This window comes from Myodes glareolus, chromosome 21, assembly GCF_982192425.1.
Source record: "Myodes glareolus chromosome 21, mMyoGla1.1, whole genome shotgun sequence".
In the NCBI taxonomy this organism is placed as follows: domain Eukaryota; kingdom Metazoa; phylum Chordata; class Mammalia; order Rodentia; family Cricetidae; genus Myodes; species Myodes glareolus.
The window spans coordinates 41,560,720-41,582,443 of record NC_142046.1 but is presented as its reverse complement, the minus strand read 5'-3'; the positions used below and the strand labels follow the sequence as shown (position 1 = coordinate 41,582,443).

The window sequence follows — 21,724 nt, the reverse complement described above, 5'->3', positions numbered from 1 at the left end:
CTATTGGAGAACACAAGGCAGAAATGGGCAGAGCAAGAACAGAAAGTTAGTGCCACAAGGGGTGGGGTAGGGTCAGGGTTCATGGTCACCTTCAAAACAGGCACCGTGGGTGAGAATGCTAAGGTCCTGGGAGGACCAAATCAAACGTCTTAAGAATAGGCACTTGGAGCCGATTCTTGGTGGTGCACGTCTTTAATCCCAGCACTTGGGAGGCGGAGACTTGAACTCTGTGAGTTCAAGGCCAGCCTGGTCTATAGGGTGAGCTCCAGGACAAGCTCCAAAGATACAATAAATAAATAAATAAATAAATAAATAAATAAATAAATGTCTCTAAATCCAACAACAACAACAACAAAAATAAGCACTTTGGCCCCATGTAGATTCTCAACTAGTACCTTCTAACTTTCTAACTTACTGAATGAGCAACCACACAAAGCTTCCACCTGTCCTCTCCCAGTTAGAATTGGAACTAAGGAGCTGGGAGCTGAGAAGCCCTGTCATTGAGACAGAAAGTTAGAAGGCTCATCTCCCACCCCAGCACGAGAAAAATGAACAAGAAACTGGTCTGACCTGCAAGAGTCACTGTGGGCAGCCAGGTCCCAGCGAAAGACAAAAACGAAAACATACAGACCCACTATCAACTCCAAGCAACCAGAGCCACACCCAAATCAGAGACTTCTTCCCGACTCTGGAGGAGGCACAGAAGGTAGCAAGGAACAGCAGCACAGTCAGCCCATACTCACCACTGGCAGAACAAGCAGGCTCTCGGAGTATGGGAGACAGATACCCAGCCAGCTTCAGCCAGTTCCCGCTAAACTGAAGTCTAGGCCCTCACCACACTCCATTCCCAAAACAAACTTCAGAAGCAGCCACACCCCAGATCCCCAGAGAGCAAGCTCCAGGAAGCTGTGCAATCTACTCAGGTCACTGGGACCAAGGCACTGGGTTGGGACCTTACCACAGTCGCCTGGCTTCAAAGCCTCAATCTGGCAGAGTCGCACATGACAAGCAGGGCAGGGACTGGATGTCCCTAGTTATAAGCCAATGTATAATAAGAGGTGACTGGACTTAAAAACTCAGATTTCAAAGAGTTGGGTGCTTTTTTCTTACTCCGGGGGAAGAAGAGACTGAAATCAGTGACTTTTGTTGTGGTCACGCTACACGCATTCTTACCTCTGTTTAGTCCGGAACAACCTAGGCCCTTCCTGGGCAAACGAATAACCCAGAATATATAGCACTCCTCATTCTCACTCTCCTTTCCATGATTCCAAACCTCCAGCTTTTTCTCCTTTTCCCCCTAAGATACCGGCTCACTATGTAGCCGTGGACATCCTGGCACATGCTCTGTAGACCAGGCTGGCCTCCAACTCACAGAGATCTACCTACTTCTCTGTCTCCCAAGTTCTAGAATTCAAGGCCTGTGCCACCAACACTCAGCTTCAACCTCTCTTCTGTAAGCAAGAAAAACAGGAATCTAATTCCCTAGAAATCTCTTGCTGAAAGCCCACTGTAAAGACAAGGCAAATCCTGATTTTGAAGGCTGGCTGCCCTGGACTATTAATCCAAATAACTTTTTGAAAAGAGCAACCTTGGAAAAATTCCACATAAACGCACACAAGATCATAAAAATCATTTTCCTAGGTGATTATTTTCTTAAAGCCAAAAATCAACACCATATGGTTTAAGGGGCTACAAAAAGTTCCTGAAATAGAAGTTGGGGAGATGGTCCAGCCAGTCAGGAGATGGGGAGACCAAGGTAGTTCTGGGGAGCTTACTGGGCCCAGCCTAGACAAATCCACAAGCTTCAATTTCAGTGAGGGGGACCCTGTCTCAAGGTTCCTTACCAGGTTGTGGTGTTTAAGGAAAAGTAACTAAGAAAGAAGCATAAACTATGCTCCCCTCAAGTCTGACCTTCCTAGAAATCAGAAGAAAAGGGGTATTTCATCAAATTCCCAAATGGACAGTTTTCCAAAAAAAAAAAAAAAAAAAAAAATCCAGACTCACAGCAACCCATGGAAGCCAGCCATATCATCTAGAGCAAACACGGGCACACAGAAGAAAGGTTGAGCCTGGCGCTACGCAGTCCTCTGTGGTACTGTGCTGTTTCCCTGTCGATGTCCCAGCTGACTCCTCTGCTGAGTTCCTGTTCGTGGACTCCCCACTGCCCAGTCCATGGGCTCCTGGAAAAACACAAGCTGCATCCTGGAAACCCGGTTTGCAGAATAGTGTTCTCGGATACCCTGTTCTAAGAGGGCAGGAGCATGGGACAGCAACCTCTGTTTAAATCCTAACTGGCCCAGGTGACCAGCGGTCCACAAGCTAATAGGCACTCCGCTGCCATCCGTTCTTGTCCTCCGGCCTTAAATGTCATCTCTCACCTGACCTACTTCAAAAGCCTCACGGAGTACCCTGCCACCCACCTGTCCCCACGCCAGCCTCCTTTCTTCCAACACCACTGCTGCCACGGCTTTGCTCCAAATCAGACCTGATGACATCACCTCCCAGCTGAAAGGCCTCTGACAGCTATCGCTTGCGCGGGAGCAAGTCCACACTTAGCCTGGCATGCAAGGCCTCTGCAATCTGGTCCTCTCCTCCCAGCCCCTCTATCCAAATGCCAGGCACCGTCTGTTCTAGAACAAACCCCCGAGCATGACTTGTTTTCATGCCTCCCAGCCTCTGCTCACTGTGCTCCCTGCATCCAGAAAGCACTCCCTCCCACCTGGCAAAACCCTGCACAGGCCTCACCTCCTCCCTCTGCTCCCCAAAGCCAGTCCAGAACCAACCACTCCTCTTCCACCTCCTCCCTTTCTCCTGCTGCACTAGCTCCTGGTCACCTTCCCCTAGGGCCGGGTGTGCTACTGTCTCAGACAAAGACACAAGTCTGGCCCTCAAAAGACAAGACAGCCCGCCAAAGCTAGTCATTGGCCGCAAGAGCCAAAGACCATTTAACAGGAAACCCCCAAGATCAGGCGTGAGAAGCCCTTTGTTGAGTTGTTGGTCAGGGTTATCCAAGAGACTACCAAAATAGTATAGGCTATTGCCATTATTACTATTGCTACTGCCATTGGTTGCCCCACCCCCGGAGGTAGAAAAATAAGTCCCTATCACTGACGATACCATGCACTTCAGACATAGTGCCCAGAGGGCCCTGAGCTGAAACTGACCTGAATGCCCCCTCCCTGAGGACCAGCTTTCATGGTACCAGAAGGCATCATACAAGCTTACGAAAGGAGGGGAGCAACCAACCGTCTTATCCAGCTATGACACATATGAACCGTGTACTGGCTAATTTATGTCAACCTGACATAAGCTATAGTCTGGGATGGAGAAAATTTCTTTAGCTGTAAGTTAGACAAGCCTGCAGGGCATTTTCTTAATTAGTGGTCCCTGGGCGTAGGCTCTGTGGGTAGGGCCTCCCCTGGGCTGGTGGTCTTGGGTACTCTATGAAAACAGGCCGAGTAAGCCATAAGGAGCAAGCCAGTAAGCAGCACTCCTCCACAGCCTCTGCATCAGCTCCTGCCTTCCGGGTTCCTGCCCTGACTTCCTTCAGTCATGGACTACGATGTGGAAGGGGCAGACAGATAACACCCCCAAAACACAACCTGCTTTGGGTCATGGTCTTTCGTTATAGCAGGGGGAACCCTAACTAGGACAAACCACACCAGTGACGGGCGTGGCATGATGACACCTTCATCAGAACTCTGACCTTTGAAAATGCATCAACATCATATTTGTGAGACTGGCTGGAGCGGCTGTTAATGAAGGAAGCCAAGGAGGTCTATGAAGGTGAACTCTCTTCCTAAGTTCCACCGGCTCAGAACTCAGTCTCCATCCTTATAGAAACGGCATCTCTTTTTCATGTTGGAGAGAGCAGTTTTGTTGCCTCATTCTTCCTGGCCTGACTTCCAGACTGTGGAGAGGTCCCTCAGGCTTCAATGCAATATTTAAAAAGGGAAAAATTAGCCAACCTGTTAATGGGAGAAAGGGGCAAAGACCTCAAGTGCAGCTGGACTTGGGTGCCACTGGCATTCTGAGTTCACTCTCAGAGAATGGAGAACGCCTGGGCAGAACGCAATGAAAAGCCCCCGTCTTACTGCATATTCTCCTTATACCAGCTAGAGCCAAAGGCAGTGAGACCTGGAGGGGCTGGAGAGATAGCTCAGTGGTTAACAACACTGGCTGTTCTTCCAGAGGACCTCAGGTTCAATTCCCAGCATGGTGGCTCAGACCTGTCTAACTCTAGTTCCAGGGGACCTGACACCCTCACACCAACGCACATTAAAATGAAATTAATTTTTTTTTTAAAAGAAAGATCTGGAGACAATTGCAGAAGAGCTAATGCCACCAGACATGGTCTTTAACAAGACACCTTGTCTGCAAGGCAGCTTGCTCACCCACCACCCCCGCCTATGGCAGCTCTCTGGGAAGGTCTGCCCTCCTGGCTCGTAACTGCCCCATAAACAAACACATCCGCACGACTGGGGTGTGGTATGTAGAAATGCTTCATCTGAATGAAATACAATTTACTGTTCTGAACCACAGGGCAAAACACCACCAAAGTCCAAGAAGCCTATGGTGTCCTCACAGTCTCAGTAGGTAAATGGGTTTACGTAAAAACCAGACGGCTACTTGGCGGTATTCCTAATAGTCAAGAGTAAAATGCCTCTTTTCGTCGGTCAGTCCTTTCTCTCCCATAAATCTCCACCTAAAACTACCCTGCAGGTCTGTTCAAAAGTTTCTGTATGGACAGCTAATTGTGTAAAGATAGCATCTTAGAGAGGAGTATGAGACCAAGTTCTTATGTGGACTTCTATTAAACACACACACACACAACATAAAATGAACACTTCCTCTCCCACCCGAGCTGAGGGCTGAACCCCATAGAGTGAATCCTTTACTACTGAGCTTCGTCCTCAGCCCCCTTAAATGATCTGTTCTTAGACACTCCACACACACAGCTCAGTAGAGGTGCCGCCAAGCCTGACGACCCGAGTTCAATCCCTGGGGTCCATATGGTAGAGAGAGAACCAAGTTGTCCTCTGGCCCCTACTCCCACCCTGACACAGGCGTCCCCACACATACAAACACATTCACACTAAATAAGTAAGATGTAAAAATAAGTAAAAATTTAATTTTTTTATCCAACAACTTACCCATCAGGTTGAATTTAAAATACGGAATGATAAGAAGAGAGAAGCCGCATGCCTGGGTACCTATGAGCCAAGTCTGGCAGTAAGCAGTTTATAGGGTCTTACGTTTGATCCTGGCACAAACTCCAAGAAACAGGCATTACCATCCTCATTTTACAAATATGGAAATAGGTCAAGTCTCCTATTATCGCTACACACAAAATCAAGGTTCACATGACTTCAAAGTCACAAACTTTGGGTTGGGAGCAAAGCCTAGTAGTAGTAAAGTGCATGGCCTGTGGTTTGATGCCCCACACTGGCAAAAAGAAAAAAGAGGAGCTGGGCACAATGGCACACACCCATTGCACTCAGGGCGCTAATCTTGAAGGGAAAAAAAAAAGAAAGGAAAGTATACATGTATATTTGCAGTAGAGTGTTATAGTTAAAAGATACCTACGATAGCCAAGGCACTTTACTTCCCAAAAGGCAGATTTTAATGTATAAAGCAGAGCTCCTGCCAGCTAAGGGATTAAATACAAGAATGTGCGGGCAAAGGCTTATGAAGGTTGCCATTCATCATACAGAGCTACTTTATATGTGGTTAAGTTATTCCTCATTAACACACACATTCCTTTAATTTTTTCCAGACATAAAAGCACTCCAAAGGCTACAGAAGGGGGAAAAAAACGTACATGACAAATTAAATTAGCAAAGTCAGCAATGATGGAAACTTTGATTTATACATCTGCGTTTACAAGATAACATGCAGATAAATTTACTACCATGAGGATTTCCTTAAACTTTTGCTCTTAAGTGTATTCATTAAAAACTGTATCTAGTAAAAATAAAATTGAAGCCGGGCAGCTGTGATGTGTGCCTTCAATCCCAGTACTTGCAAGGCAGAGGCAGGTGATTTCTATGAGTTCAAGGCCAGCCTGGGCTACAAAGCGAGTTCCAGGACAGCCAGGACTATTGCACAGAGAAACCCTGTCTCAAAAACCAAACTAAACAAAAAGTATTAATAATAATAATAAAATAAATAAAATTGAGGCATATTTCTAAACTATTGTGCAAATGAAAATTAGCCACCATGCAACAGAAGTTTATCATTAATACTCATGTAACTTGTCATTCTGAATTAAACCAAAAATGCTCAACACCCAAAACACTCAAAAGACACATGTCATAGGTACAGTACACTGTTACACCCAGGAAACCAGGTTGACTATACAGAACACCTTTTCATCATACTTGGACCAATTCAAGTATCCTTCTTGAATTCAAGTACCATCTCCTTCACATGCTAATAATAAAATAAACTTCCAAACAGATGCTAAGTCATTATTTTTTTTAAGAAGCTACTGCTTATGAGTTACTAAACCCAAATGTCCCCAAATCATGGGGGTGAAAAGAATACACAGTCTAGAACCTAATTTTTTCTTTTTTTGTCCGAAAACTTTTATCCTGACTTTAGTTGTGGCTTTATTAGATTTTTATTAATTTTATGTGCATGTGTACATGCGACTGTCGTGGCTTAAGAGTACAGTCAGTTGCAGAAGTCAGTTCTCTCTCCACCGCATGGGCTGCAGGAATCAAACCCGGGTCACTGGACTTGACAGCAGATATATTTACCCATAAGCCATCTCACCAAGCCCTGATTATACCTTTACAACTAGCTTCCAGTTTACAGGAAACAGGGACAAAGCAACAGCATCAACACCACATGAAAATGATTTCAGAATATAAAATAATCTACAAGTCCTCTGCTACAGACCAAGAGGTGTAGGGGAGCCATAAACAGTATTTTCCTGTACTGAAAAAGATTGAAGGAGCAAATGATCAACACAGTGTAAAATGCAAATATTTGATTCACTCTTGGTACAAAGAAAAATAAATGTTAATAAATGGCATCCAGGGGACAATAAGATAATACTGAGAGATTATTGTTAATTTTACGTGACAATGAAGTAGTGATTTTTAGTCCTTAGTTAGAAATGTATACCAAAGTTTGTGAAGCAAAATTACACATCTGTTTGTTGGTTTTTTGAGAGAGGGTTTCTCTGTATAGCAACTCTGGCTGTCCTGGAACTCATTCTGTGGACCAGGCTGGCCTTGAACTCACAGGGATCCACCTGCCTCTGCCTCCCAAGAGCTGGGATTAAAGGCATGTTGGATCTGCTTTAAAATACTAACAAACTATTCAACCAGCAATGTTCTGTAGACAAAATATGCTCTGCAAAAAATACCTACTGCTCCATGCATCTGCAAAACAATGAATTCTCTATTTGCCCTCTAAGAGATCTAGAAAGAGAATAAGACCAGAGTGTTAAAAAGTTTTGACATTTTAAAAAAGACCTGGTTTGGTGCTGCAGAGCTCCTTCCGCTCCTTCAGCCAATAGCCGCTGAGATACCAGCCCATTGGGGCGTGGTCTCTCTCTCTAAAAAAGCAGCGGCTGTCCTCCACTCTCTGGCTTCAGGCTCCGCTTCTGGCTCCTAGACTCCTTTCCTGATTGCGCAGAGGGGCTGTTGTTTGGGACGGTAATCTGTAAGTTTTTTCCCCTTTGAATAAATAACCATTCTATTGATCATAATTCAAAACTGGTGTGGGATTGTTTGTGACTTACGCCTTCAGTTTGGGGCTGAGAAGACTACTCAAAACTTGCCACACAAGCTTGAATACTGGAGTTTCGAGAAACCAGGTAGGCATGGTGGCCTCCTGCAAATCCCATCACTCGGGAGACAGACACAGGGGATTTCAAGGGGCAAGCTTGCTAGCTGGACTCCTCTGAACCGGCAAGTACTAGGTTCAGCGAGAGACCCTAAGTAACTAAAACGGAGTGATGGAAGAAGACACCTGTGGTGGTTAGAGTGAGAACAGCCACCATAGGTTCATATGCTTGCCGGCTTGGGCCCCAGTTGGTGGACCTATTGGTGAAGAACTGGGAGGTGTGGTCTTGGTGGAGGAAGGGTGTCAGAAGGGCAGACTTAAAGGCTTCAAAAGCCTCAATGATCTCAAGCACATCCTCTTGCTTGAGATGTGAGAGCAATCGGCTGGTTCCTGCGACCAGGCTTTTGCTTCACCACCATGGCCTCTAACTCTGGAACTGTGAGCCCAATTAAAGCCTTCCTGTTTCAAGTCACCTTGGACAGATTTCATCACAGCAATAGAACATAACTAATTCCACACTCAACATCAGCTTCAGGCCTCTATACATATTTACATGCACAGCCACACACATGTGAACACATGCACACATGTGTGCACACCACATGTGCACACACACGTGCACGAACACACATACACACACACTTGGTATGCTTTGCTTAACTCAGATTTTTGCATTTTGTACTTAACTACAGAACCCTTTTCCCTCTGCGGTGCCCTGCGGTTTCCTGAAAATTAATTTTTCATGGAACCCACTTTGGGAACTGCTATTTGTTTAGACAAATCACCTTGTGGGAAGGTTGTCTTAAGTCACATTCAAGTTAAGAACATCAGACACGGCAGCTAGAAATAGCCCCAGCTGCGATGCAGCCAGTGAGCGACCTGAAACTAGAGGACAGTGAGTCTCAGGCTAGCCTGGGCTGCAAAACCGGCCCCTGCAACACAAACAAACCAATCAATCAAATCAAACGTGCATGTCGACAATCTGAGGGCTACCTGTGGCTTCTGTGTCTCCTGCATCTATAATTATACTATGTCTCTGACATGTTTTGATTTGTAAATCTCTACAATACTACAATCCACTGCAAACTTGCCCTCCCGTGAAGTTAAATTTTACTTCATTCTCATCCATTTCCTTTTAATCCACAGAAGAACAATTTCAAACTCATCCAGACCATCAAACTTCACTTAACTTTTCAGTTTTAATCTATGTTGAGATATTTCAAAGGAATACCAACACCTCTCCAGGGAGGAGATTAAGATACCCCTAAAATCAAACGTCTATTAGTACCATCCCTTACCTAAAGCCCTGACTTCCATCTTGATGCTGCAGCATACCACTTATAAGCAGGTCCTTCCAATGCTTGACTAACTAAACTTCCAGAGCATCACCTGATCACACACCATCCCCACCCACTCCACAGTTAAATGTTTTACAGCCACTATCAACTACTATCTATAATTCTTCAAGAGAAACTACACCCCGTACTACGTAGGATATGCTATCCTTTAAAATGTACGGAAATGTGCGCCAAAGAAAACAGAAATGGCTAGCAGAAATATGAGACACAAGTCAACACCACAAGAATCAGATGTTATGCTTCCCCTGCCTATAGGAGGCCATTTATAATGTTCCAAACACTTTTGTATATACTCTGTCATTTGACCCTCAAAACTCTGGAGGAATCTGTTTTTCATCACAGCTGCACAAAGTATCCAGCAGAGCGCTCAGCTTGAAAGCAGACTGCCTGTCAACCCTCAATTAGCCTTCCTATGTCAGGAATGTCAGCTGAGCAGTGTAGAGTCCATCATTCCCAACAGGAAAGCTCTGGCCAGCATCACAGTAGCACACAGGACCGTCTCCCAGGACTCCGCTCGGTAGTAATTACAGATGACTCCTAACCACTCACAGGCATTTAGGTCTTCCTGAGCATCAGCGATCCACGGCGGCACATGCCTGTAATCCCGCCACTGAAAAGTTGGAGACGAAGAGATCAGGAGTTCAAGTCTAGCTTCACCTACTTATTGAGTCTGAGGCCAGTTTGGGGTGCATGAGACTTTGTTTGAAGAAAAAGAAAACTCGGGCTAATGGGACCGCTCAGCAGATAAAGGTGAAAAGCAGCTTGCCAAAGGTGGAAATTTGCTTCCCAAATGCTGGGATTAAAAGTGTGTCCTACCACACATGGAGCAATGAACTTCCATACACTCTGACAACTGCAGCATGACTCCTGTCTGCCCACAGGAAGGAAAGAAACAACTCCCATAGACTGTCCTTTGATCTCCATCCATGTACAGCGGCGTGGGCAACACACACACATGCACACACACCCCTAAATGCATTTTTAATTTTTCAAAACTACCAAAAGTTCTTCATCTCTAATCCACTGGGTACCTACCTAGGACTGCCCAATGACGTTTCTATTCCACCAATCCACCGAGCCTTCCGCTGTTGGCTCCTGTCAATATTCCCACAGGACAGCAGCACACTGGGTAACTAAGGACTTTTGAGAGCAGACTAAAGACCTTTGAGCAATCAAACCACAATAGAACAAACACTTCATATATATTAGAATGGCTATTTTTATGTAAAAAAGTGTTTACTAGCGTTGCATGCATCATGGAAAACAAAGAATGTCAGATTCACAGAGGCAAGGTAGTATGGGCACTGAGCGTGTTCGTCTCACTGTGGAAATATTACATGGTGTATACATATGACAACCTATAGTGTACTCCAAGAAGATACTCGGTCTTTATTTTCAATGCACACACACACACACACACACACACACACACACACACACACACGTATGGGACTTTGGAACATCAGTGATTTCGGTTTGCGTCCTGGCTCCTTCCCAGCTCTGTCGCAGCGTCTGCACAGCTCTCTGGTCTTCGGAGGTTTCTAAGCTCTGGAAGTGGGAGAACCACCCAGAGCACTTGGTGCACAGCAACATTTAAATACATGTGGGTTCTGGAGCTGGAGAAACAGCCCAACAAGTAAGGAGCTCTTATTCTTGCGGAGGATCCAAGTTCAATTCCCAGCACCCCCACAAGGTAGCTCACAACCGTCTGTAACTCCAGTTCCAGGGGATCCAAAACCCTCTTCTGACCTCCACAGGCACCAGACATGAAAGGGATGTACATGCGGGTGAAACACCCATAAGTAGAAAAAATAAATACATCTTTTTTTTAATTTAAAGATGGGGCAGGGTATGCTGCACGTCAGGAAAAGTCTAAAGATTAGATTGTAAGAAAAACTGCAGCCGTGTTTCGAAGACCTTTGTTACAGGTCGTTCATCAGTTTGTAAGATGAGTCTGATGCAGCCAGCAGTCTGGTTCTTGAATGATCTCTGACTCATGTTAAGCTATGTGGGTGAGCAGGTCAGGACCCTGTCGTGAGGCGGTGGAGGGAAAACCCCAGTCACGATATTTTCTCTGGCAACAAATGAAATGTGGTGATCAGGGGAAAGAGAAGTATTCCAAACGGGTGACGTCAGTCAATAGACAGTCAATAGACGGTACAGAATATCAGTGTTCTGACCAGGCCCCAGGAATGTGGCACATCACTGTGTGAAAAGGGGGCTCACATATCCGTGGGAGGGAAAGTAGACTGCGGTGAACATATGGGTAAAATACCATGAGGCGGCAAGCAGCGGCCATCACAGCTGATGACACTCAGATATTTCTGAGTGACCAGACAAAAGGAAAGGCATAGAATCGACGGTTCTTCCTTGATTGTTGTTTGGAACTGTCTTCTTTCCAAATCATATATAGTCTATAGTTTAAAGATAACCATTAAAAACATTTTATATAAAAAAATTAAAAATAGATTCTCTACCTGTCTCTTTATTCCAAAGCAGAAGCAAATAATTTTTTTTAAGAGACTAATGCAAGGCAAGACCCCTACCGTCAAAAACCTTACAACCCATCAGGGCAGGGCAAACAGGTGAACAACTTAATCATGAAAGCCAAAATGAGAAAACCATCTTAAGAAATGCACAGGCATGTGCCAGGAAGATTACTGTGGAAAACAGAGAGGGGAAATCTTCATGAGAAATCACTTTCTTTGAGCTGTGTCTTAAGGGTGATGTAATTTTCAGTTTGGAGAAGAGAAAGGAAGTGTCTTACCAAAGGCAGAGGCAGGTGGATCTGAGATCAAGGCCAGCCTGGTCTACAGAGCGAGTTCCAGGACAGCCAGGGCCACACAGAAAAACCTTGTCTTGAAAAACAAAAACAGTTGCAAATTAAAAAAAAAATCATTGCACACCAGAATTAACCAGACCCAAAGTCTATACATCTCAATGAATTTGCGGGGGAGGGTAGTAGAGGGCAGGTCTTTGAGACAGGGTCTCTCTACACAGCTCTGGCTATCCTGGAACTCACTCTGTACACCAGGTTGGCCTCAAACTCACAGAGATCTGCCTGTCTCTGCTTCCCAGATGCTGGGATTAAAAGTGTGTCCTACCACACACGGAGCAATGAACTTCCATCCAGTCTGAGTGGCCATCCAGAACGGAAGCTTTGGGGCTCACACTGAATTGTATACTTTAACTATCGGATATATTTTTATGTACTTAAACCACCACCACCAAACAATCTATGACAGAGTGAGAACTGGAAAAACAATTAACTTTAAACCCTCTTCCCTAACTTGTACCTATTACCTGCGCTCTGTCCTTCCTCACCCAATATTTAGCCTTTCTCGTTCTCTTTTCTACATGTTATACCGTATCCACGTGCGCATTTGTTTATGTACGTGCATGTAAGAGTGACTGGATTCCACATGTGAAGAAGAGTATAACATATGGCTGCTCCCAAGAATCTAATAAGGCTTAGAATCAATCAGTATTTTAGTTTATTTTTTATTAATATAGATATGCAAATCTCATGCCAACCTATCAAAGCCAGCTTCCCAACCACTGTGCAGTAAGTTCTTAGCCTTCATACCTTATCATTATTTTTACTCCAACTGTGTGCCATTGGCATTTTCTCACACATTTTCTTTTTCTTTTCTTTTTTTTTTTGCAAGAACCTTTTAAAGTTGCTTCCTTCTCTGTGGGAGCCAGTTTAATTAAAAATAGATAATATAAACCATAAATCTATGTAAATGGATAGAGTTCATCTAAGGCAGTGGTTCTCAGCCCATGGGCTGCAATCCTTTTGGGGTCAAATGACCCTTTCGCAGGAGTTGCATCTCAGATATCCAATATTTACATTATGATGCATAACAGTAGCAAAATTACAGTTTGAAGTAGCAACGAAATAATGTTATGGTTGGGGGTCACCACAACATGAGGAACTGTGTTAAAGGATTACAGCACTAGGGAGGTTGAGAACCAATGATCTGAGGCAAGAACAGCAAGGAGGGCACCAGTCAGCTCCACTAGGAGCAAAATGCTCCTCCCACAACCCAAGTGTCAGTCTGACTGAGCAGACTGACAGGCAGGGCGTACCCATATATGAATGTTAGTAAAACTGTTTTGGTTTGTTTTTTGTTTTTGTTTTTTTCTCCTCGGAAAAGCTCCGCTATTTCCTTCTCTCCCATACTAGATTGTATGGCACATTCTGCTTTGGTAATCACTGTCTTATACAATAATAAAAACTATTTTCCTCAGAGAGGTTAGAAGTCAGGGGAGCTCTAGGGCAGCTGAGAAGCCACTGTGGTTTTCGGTTGCTTCAGCCTTTGTACGGTGCTAGACCACTCCAAGCCTCATGTAATGCTGCAGATAAGCAAGCCATACTGGCGTCACAAACCTGCATTAATCAGTCACTGACAGCACGGGCAGCCATAGTAAAGTACCTTGACGCAAGCAAGCTTCTCTCCCTAGAGCAGGAGACACACCCAGCTTATCCATGAAGATGTGGTCAATTGAAAAGTAATCAAAAGCAGAATTGTGTTGGTGGGGCAGCGATGGCACAGGTCTTTAATCCCAACACTCTGGAGGCAGAGGTAGGAGGATCTCTGCGTTCAAGGCCAGCCTAGAACTCACAGAGTGAGTTCCAGGACAGCCAGGGCTACACAGAGAAACCCTGTCTCAAAAAAAACAAACAAAAAGGCAGAATTGTGGTAGGAAATAATGCGGTGCCCCCACCACCACCACCCCATGCTCAGCACCCATGCCAGTGAATCATGAATGAACCTAAGCCTCGTCAGAATAACCATCCAACTGAGGCCAGTTCTCATTAAAAATAAATAAATGGTGGTGGTTGGTCTATTTCACAAGAAGCAAGGGAGGCCAGGACACAGAATGTTGCTGCACGCAGAACTGTCAGGGTGTGTGCAGGACAATGAGAGAGGAACTACTCTTTCGTTTCCATGGATTTTTTTTTAAAAAAAAATTCACTCATCTAGTTCCACATCAGCAAGTACTCAATAAACATCAATAATTGATGTTATGAATCTCAAGGAATTTAGAGCAAAGCCTGGCACTGAGAGCGGATCATAAGAGACTGTGGGAGCCATGACCAGCCCTAAGTTCTTAGAAGTAATTCAATACCCCCTTACACAAATGGCTATACGCACAGAGACTTAATCCCTGGAGAATGTGGACAAGTCTATGCTTTCCAGACTACAGGAGCATACGTCATAAAGACATTAAGAATGTTGACATGCTTTTGCCACTTGGGTATGTTTTTAAGCCCAGCCAATACCACCTCTAGAAATCTAGGCTGTGCTGGGCAGCTCTCTTTTTTCTTCTTCCCTGCCTCTTCCATCCACAATAACCTCCTCTGTGGGACACTGTCGCCCACGGTTCCATCTTGTGAGTTTAATGGGGCCTGCCAACTGGAACTCTTCTTTGGCCAATCTGGGTTCTTTCACACTTTTCTCAGGTTGGCACTAAAGGCAAAGAGGCGGCTTCTTGATGCTATGAGGTTTTGGAGCCACCACGGAGCCAAAGGCTAAGCTAGGCCACAGTGACTTAATAATACATGCATCCTATCTGGGACAAAGAGCGCCAACAGTCTCAAGGGAGATTTCTGTCCAAAGACATCAAAGGTCAAAATGGAGTACCTGGTTATGATAACCTATGCAATGGATTTAGTAACTAGTCATTAAAACAGAACCAAAGAATGTTCAACACAGAGAACGCATGTATGACAAGAAAAAGTGTATCGCATGATCACATACTGACTCTAAACTGCACAATGCAATATATACAACTTTATTTGCATGGCATCTTTCATGCCTTCAAAGCTATATGTAATATAATGTCCCATTTCGCTTCAGTACCTCCTTGGTGCAAAAGGGCCATGCACCAGTTAACTATTTCTTCCACTCTCTCCACCCCTCAGATAAGCAAATAATAAAAATAAGCAAATCCACCACAGGTGTATGACCCTAGGTACACTGAGCAAGGCAAGGAAGGCGTTGAGTCACTGCGGCTCTATGTTAAGCGGCTGAACAGTCGGGGTTCAAGCCTACCTACAATGAATAGTGGCTGGGAAGCTTCGGGACTAAGAAGTTCTCTCGTGTTACAGTACAGCAAAATCCATGCCGAAATCCATGGTCTATGTCCTGTCACTGCAACATTTTTTTTGCCCTTGGCATTTCTCTCTATGGGAGGCTTCTTTCCAGGACATTCTCCTTGATCACCCACACTCAGAGAAGCCCTTAAAGACATTACTCACGCTACAGAGACAACTGACCAACAGCACAGCAAACAAGACCAGAACGCCTTTCACAAGGTAATGCTTCTAAGAACCTTCTTCACGGAAGAAGAACCATTTTCTATTCCTGTTCCCTTTACTGACCGCCTTCCAACTTTACTGGAAAACACTGCTTCATGGTGTTTCTGCTTTCGTTCCCCAGGGACAGGGCAACAATGTCAGATTTACCAGTCAGTGAACAGATACTGACATATCTTCCTTTGAGCTTAAACCCCACTACTTAATATTCTGCAAAGACAGTCCTCCGAAAGTAAGTTTTAAAAGCAGACTATGAAGCCACAAGTTGTACCCCATTTCTGTAATCTCAGCACACAGAAGGGAGAGCATAGTTTGAAGCCAGACTGGGCTACACAGTAAGACCTTCTGTCAAAAGCAACACATAAATAAATGTTTTCTATGGACAAGTTGCTCAATCATAAAAGGCCTTATATGGAGCCACCGAGATGCCTCAATGGGCCAAAGGGCTTCTGGGTGAGACCAACAACCTGAGTTCAATTCCCAGAACCACAGCAGGAGAAAAGTACCTCCAGAAGTTGTCTACTGACCTACACACACACACACACACACACACACACACACACACACACAACATGGCATGCACACTCATGTGTGCACACACAGAGATCAAATAATAAATCAAATAAAAGCTGTAAAGTAAAAATCTGGTCTCTGCTGGGCAGTGACCAGCTTCCCGACTGAGGGTCCGGCTGCACTTCGTACTCCTTAAACGGGCAGGCAGAAACCCAGTAGGCCAACGGGGAAAATGGGTCACTGTACCCTCCGACTGCTTCACCATTTAACCATGAAAAGAGACGTACATAGCATAGAAAGCGCTACAGAATCGATCTATGTACTCAATAGGAAGGGCACGTGACTCCAAGCCAGGGATATTCAGCCAGGCTTTAGAGTTACAAAAGGCAAAGGGTGTGTTCACCCTTGTTTTTAAAAGGACGTTCATGTGAGAAGGGATTTCCGCAAGGAATGCTATCACCAAGACATATCTGGAATATGAATCACGGTAGACCCTGAAGACTACTTGATTTAAAAAAAAAAGGAAGAAAGAAAAAGAAATTGAAAGTAAACAAATGATTGATTAGAGGGACGTGATTTTCTGGAACTCTCCTAGGAAAATGATCAGTTATCATTACTAGAGAATGGTGTTTAAGCCTTCATATCAAGCAGAGATATCAAACCTCAGACCCTGGGCTTCTCAAACCAAAACACAACCATAAATGAAACTCTGTAAGAAGCTGCCATACGTTCTGTCTGTCAGGCGTTAGTGAATTCACATGGATAAAGGGAAATACAGGGAAAGGAACAAGACAACAGGGACCTGCGGGGCTCAAGTTCAAAGCCACCACAGGTGATATCCAGCAACCTGGGTGACTCAACTGAGAGATTTAGGGAAAGAATGTGTATTGGAGCTCTTTATACTTGTGGTTACACTGTCCTGATTTACAACACAGGCTCCAAAATTCCTAGACTGCCCCAACTCTCGCAGTCACAAAGTTGCAATGTGATTCCCCTTTGGAGATGATCCTTAAGGAAACCAAAGCCCAGAAAGGCTTACAAGCCCTGGGGAGCAAATGCTTCTGTAAGCGGGGCTGGGGAGAGGGAGTTTTACAACCAGAAGTCTCCAGAAGACATTCAGAGTCAAGCTCAGCGGTGCACGCCTTTCATCTCAGCACTTAGGAGGCAGAGGCAGGCAGGCAGATCTCTGCTGAGTCCAAGGGCAGCCTGGTCTATGTAGTGAGTTCCAGGACAGCCAGGACTATATGGGGAGACCCTATCTCAAAATAATAAACAACAAACAAGTTAAGAACGAGACCATTCTGGAGACCATGCTGGAGACTCCAGCATATGTGTCGCAGTATATGTGTAAGTAAATTAACGGTTCCATAATAAAAATAAAAGTTTGTTCTCCACACCCCTCCCCCAACAAGGCCTCATGTGTGTTGGACAAGAACATAAACGCGTTTTTCTAACTAGGAAATTCTCGACCGAACAGAAACAAAATCTTTACTATTGAGTTTTAAGTGCCTGGTGGAAACAGACCTACCTCCCTCCCAGCTATGCTGGCAAGCCTCATTATAATATGGATTACAGCTCTACTAGCCGAGGGACAGGGTTTTTAATGTTCTCTGGGAGATAAAGAATTAATCAGCAACCCAGAAAAGAAGTTGTCTAAAAATGGATGATGTAGTCAAAGTAATTCCATTGTCTCTAAAATTGTGCCCTCAATCACCCAGCACCAAAACCCCACTATGGCATCAAATAAATTGTATGTGGTTAAAGAGACAGAATGTCCTTCTGGCTGTTATGGAAAGCAGAAAAGGGCTGACTATGAATCAGTGATGTTTCAGCTCTACGACGAACATGAATTATGATAATTGAGGCATTCTGGTGGTTCAACCAAAAGAGCAGGAAAACCAATACTTTGAGTTCCAACAAAAGTCAAGTTTGTGGCACCAGGAACATGCAAGTGACCTTACACTTATTTCTGGACTTCCCTGGCTACAACAAAATCAAGGACACTATTTCCCATCCCTTGCTGTCGAATCACAGGAGCTGGGAGGCCTCGACACATCGACTTGGCAGGTAAGAAGAAATCTCCAGGAAAGCGTCTCAGCAACGTCAGATACGAAATTTCTCCTTACTAGGCGTACTTTTCATTGTAAAAGCACCAGGATCTATTTATGATGCTTTCTGACTGACACCCACAAGCATCCTGGCTGACAAACTTTGCAGATTGTAGGGAAGTCCCTGTGAGCTCTTTAAGTACCCAGATGAGCACAACACTCAGAACCGCCACCATAATGAGCACCTCACAGGCGCTCATAAATTCTTTCATTCCCAGCAATCAAGAAGCAGCTGTTAAAATCCAGGAATCTTCCTAGTAGCAGATCTGAAATACCTCCGGGCTGCCCACAGAAGCTTCACAACTGCTTTCTTCGCGTCCTCCCTCCCCCACCCCAGGAGTGCCAGCCTGGCAGGAAAAGGATGACCCAGGAAGGGGGGGAGTGGGGTGAAGGGGAGTAGCGGATCTGGTGAAAGTAGAGATGCAAGCTCCCTTCTTTTTCACCACAAAGAAAAACCAACTCCCTGTGCCAGCCAACCAGGTTTCTCCTTCCCTCCCCCCAGCACACTAACTTCAGTCTGATGAGTCTGGCATTTCTAGAGTTCGCGACCTCGGTCGCCCTGAGCCCTTCCTAAAAGATTTTGAACCAGGAGCCAGCGGCATCCGAGCTCCTTCCCAGGTTAAGGCTCAGCTTGCCTTTACCTTTTAACCCGCTGGGACGCTACTTCTGGGGTCAAGTTCAAGATGAAGGTACCCTCCTCGTCTCCCTGAGTTCACTCCGCAAGAAATGTAACACTGAGACGAGTCCCACAGTACTCCAGGCACAAAGGTCTGGGGCTCCCAAGCAGAAGCCTAGGCAGCCTGAAGAAGACTGTCACAGCCCGACGTCCACCGCCCTCGGCCGCGGCGCCGCGCTTCTACCTGGCCACGGCCGCATTTCCTCCCGGAGCCTCTACACAATTAGTCAAGTAAGTTTTGGGAACGCCAGTCCAGAGATCTTGCTGTCAGCAAACACGCTACACAATGCCCAGGGCTTCCTTCCCCGCCAGCCGTTCCGGAAAGAACCGCGCCGAGCCTGGCTCGGGGGGGGGCCCCCCCAACACACACCCAAAAGTCCTCCAGGAAGAACCTGAATCTTCATAATGCCTCCAAAGTAATCATTCATCACCCAAGGACAAGGGGACTCGAAATCTTGACACTGCCCTCCACTTAGCTGGCACTAACAGAAAAATCCTCAAGGACTGATCCCAAATCATCACCCCACCACCGCCACCACCACGGAAAGAAATTCGCGTGCATATGCGAGTCGCAGCCTGCAGGAGCGAAGCACTCACTTTCAAGACCACAGCGGACAACACGATTCCGCCCCCCCCCCCCGCTGAAGTTCGCTCGCCAACTTCGCGACCCGCGCACCGCGACACTCGAAACCCCGCGGTGCCACATGCCCGGCCCGCCCGCACGACACCCACCCCCACCCCAGGTGCCCTGCGCAGCCCAGGCCCTGTCTAGCCAAGGGACAGAGGAGGCGGAGGAGGGACGGCTGGGAAAGTCCGCGCGCCGCGTGATCCCGGTGTCCCCCCGGCCCGGCTCTGCTGCAACCCGTTCCTCCCGGCGCACAGGAAACGGCCTGCACCGACTCCCCGGCAGCGCCTAGCCCGAGGCCGAGAGTGCCCGGCTTGCCCGCGCCTATTCCCGGAAAGCTCCAGTTGTGAGCGGCGGAGGGGGGGGCGGGGGCGTCCCGAAACTTTCCCACCAGCCTCGCTCTCATTTCCCGGGCTGCCTCCCCGGGACCCTTCCTCCCCGCCATCTCCGGCCACTGACCCGGGGCTGCGGACGCCCGGAGGCCCGCAGCGATGGCCGGGCAGATTGGAGTTTACCTGCCAGGAAAGTTTCCAGCCTCCGACGCGGTTCCCACCCCGGGGGGCCGGGCCTCGGGGCGCGGCGGGCTGAGCGCTCGGCGGTGGCGGCGGCGGCTCCTGCGGCGGCTCCCGAGCCGGGCTCCCGCAGCTGCCACCGCGGAGGCAGCGCTCGGGCCCGTCCCCCCGCCTCGCTCGGCCCACACCGGGACCTCATTGGCAGCGCGAGTCCCCGCCCTTGCGCGTGTTCCGGAAGGCACCTTCCTTGTGCGCGCCCGCTGGGGCTGCGCCTCCCGCGCCCCTCCCGCCTGAAGCTGCCGGGGCTCTGCGACCCGCTGGGGCGCGGCACGCGAACTTTCTGCCCAGCGCCTCCGCCCCTCCTCTCCCAGTCTGTTCCCTGCGGGAAGCCAAGCTTCCCTGGAGAAGGTTGCTCCCCTGGGGGCTCCGCCTAGGCGTCTGCCTGTGGGACAGGACCAGAAGTGCGGTTAGTCGCCCCCCCTCTTTTTTTTCAACCGTTTTAAAATCCGTAAAGTGACCCGGCCTTCGGTCTACACTGCTCACTAAAAGCATCGGAGGAGGACATATGGGAGCAATTAGCCAAGCTGAAGTTTCCGCGGGTGCCTTAGGGTGGCTTTGTTGGCTTTTCTTCCCCTCTCTTAACTATACGCAAACAAACACACTTTCTGGTTCCAAAATGAACTAAAGGAGATGGACAGTAAATCTCACCCACTGCACCTATTGCAAAAGTGAATTGGGGGTGCTCGCGGGGTCAGTGACTGCCCAGGGTCGGGGAGTCCACCGCCTCCTCCAACTCTGTGACTGGCGATGCGGGTCTGGGCTAAGTCCACTGGCCAGCGCATAGCTTCCTTGTCAGGAGGAGGAGTCCTGGAGGGGGAACAGACAAAGATGCTATTATTATGTAGGCTGGTGGCAGTAAATTGAACTCCCTAGTTTCCAAAATGTTTTGTTATTCCCAACAAACAGAAAGCCAAGAATGGCATAGGATAGATGGGTCCTCCGGAACCTCCCAGGAATCCAGGCAGTCAGTTTACATGGAAGGAGACTCAACCCACTCTATTCCCAAAGCCCTTTGGACCCCCTTTCTTTGCAGAAGGATCAAGTAGAAATTCCAAAAGGAATTGAGCACAGGCCGCCCATCCGTGTGCACAGAGGGAAGAATACAGAAGGCGCTATAAATGGCTTTATGGGCAACTCCTAACCTTTGCTGTGGCAAACCCGCCTTTAAAGACAACTGTGTTTTAAACAATTTTCCCTATAAAAACTTCAACCTCACGTAGAGCTTCCCAGCATGAAGATAACAGCAGAAATGGTGTTCATATTTAAAGTTCCTGTGAAAAGCGGCAGGAAGCAAAAGGCCACGCCGTCTCTCTATAATAAATAAAAGATGACCAAAATGGGCTGGATATTTTTCACTCGTACATTCAAAGGCCTGATTATCACCATATTTATATTTAAGCAGCAACACTATCTCAGCCTTTCCTCAAGCAAAGCAGGACATGAATATTCAAAGCAAGCAAGAACGTAGCTTGGGAAGCCGGAGAAGTTCTGGACAGCCTTCCCCGCGCTGACGTGCCTGGTTGATAAAAACCAGGGTGATGTTTGATGAACTTCTCTTGAAATACAGTGTGTAAGAGTGGCCACTATCAACCACAGATCACAAAGGCAGCCGGCAACAATAAGATAAGATAAAGACATAAACTCAGCAATCAGTCCAGTCTGAAATCCTAAGATGGATGAGAAACTCCTGAAGAAATAAACAGGTACAACTTCCTGCCTCTGGCTTGTCCGTCGTGGGCAAAATGGGTAG

The 21,724-nt window shown here is 46.6% G+C and overlaps 1 protein-coding gene and 1 pseudogene across 7 annotated transcripts in view; one reads left to right on the top strand and one right to left on the bottom strand.

Moving 5' to 3' along the window:
• Positions 1-20,044, bottom strand: part of Tanc1 (tetratricopeptide repeat, ankyrin repeat and coiled-coil containing 1) — a 230,642-nt gene extending 210,598 nt beyond the window's left edge. For all 7 annotated transcript variants that reach the window (XM_048425771.3, XM_048425773.3, XM_048425772.3 and 4 more), the window contains exon 1: positions 19,918-20,044. The gene's annotated coding sequence lies outside the window, so the exon portion shown is untranslated. The remainder of the gene's footprint in view (positions 1-19,917) is intronic.
• Positions 8,659-11,509, top strand: LOC125394884 (single-stranded DNA-binding protein, mitochondrial pseudogene; annotated as a pseudogene).
• Positions 20,045-21,724: the final 1,680 nt, after the last annotated feature.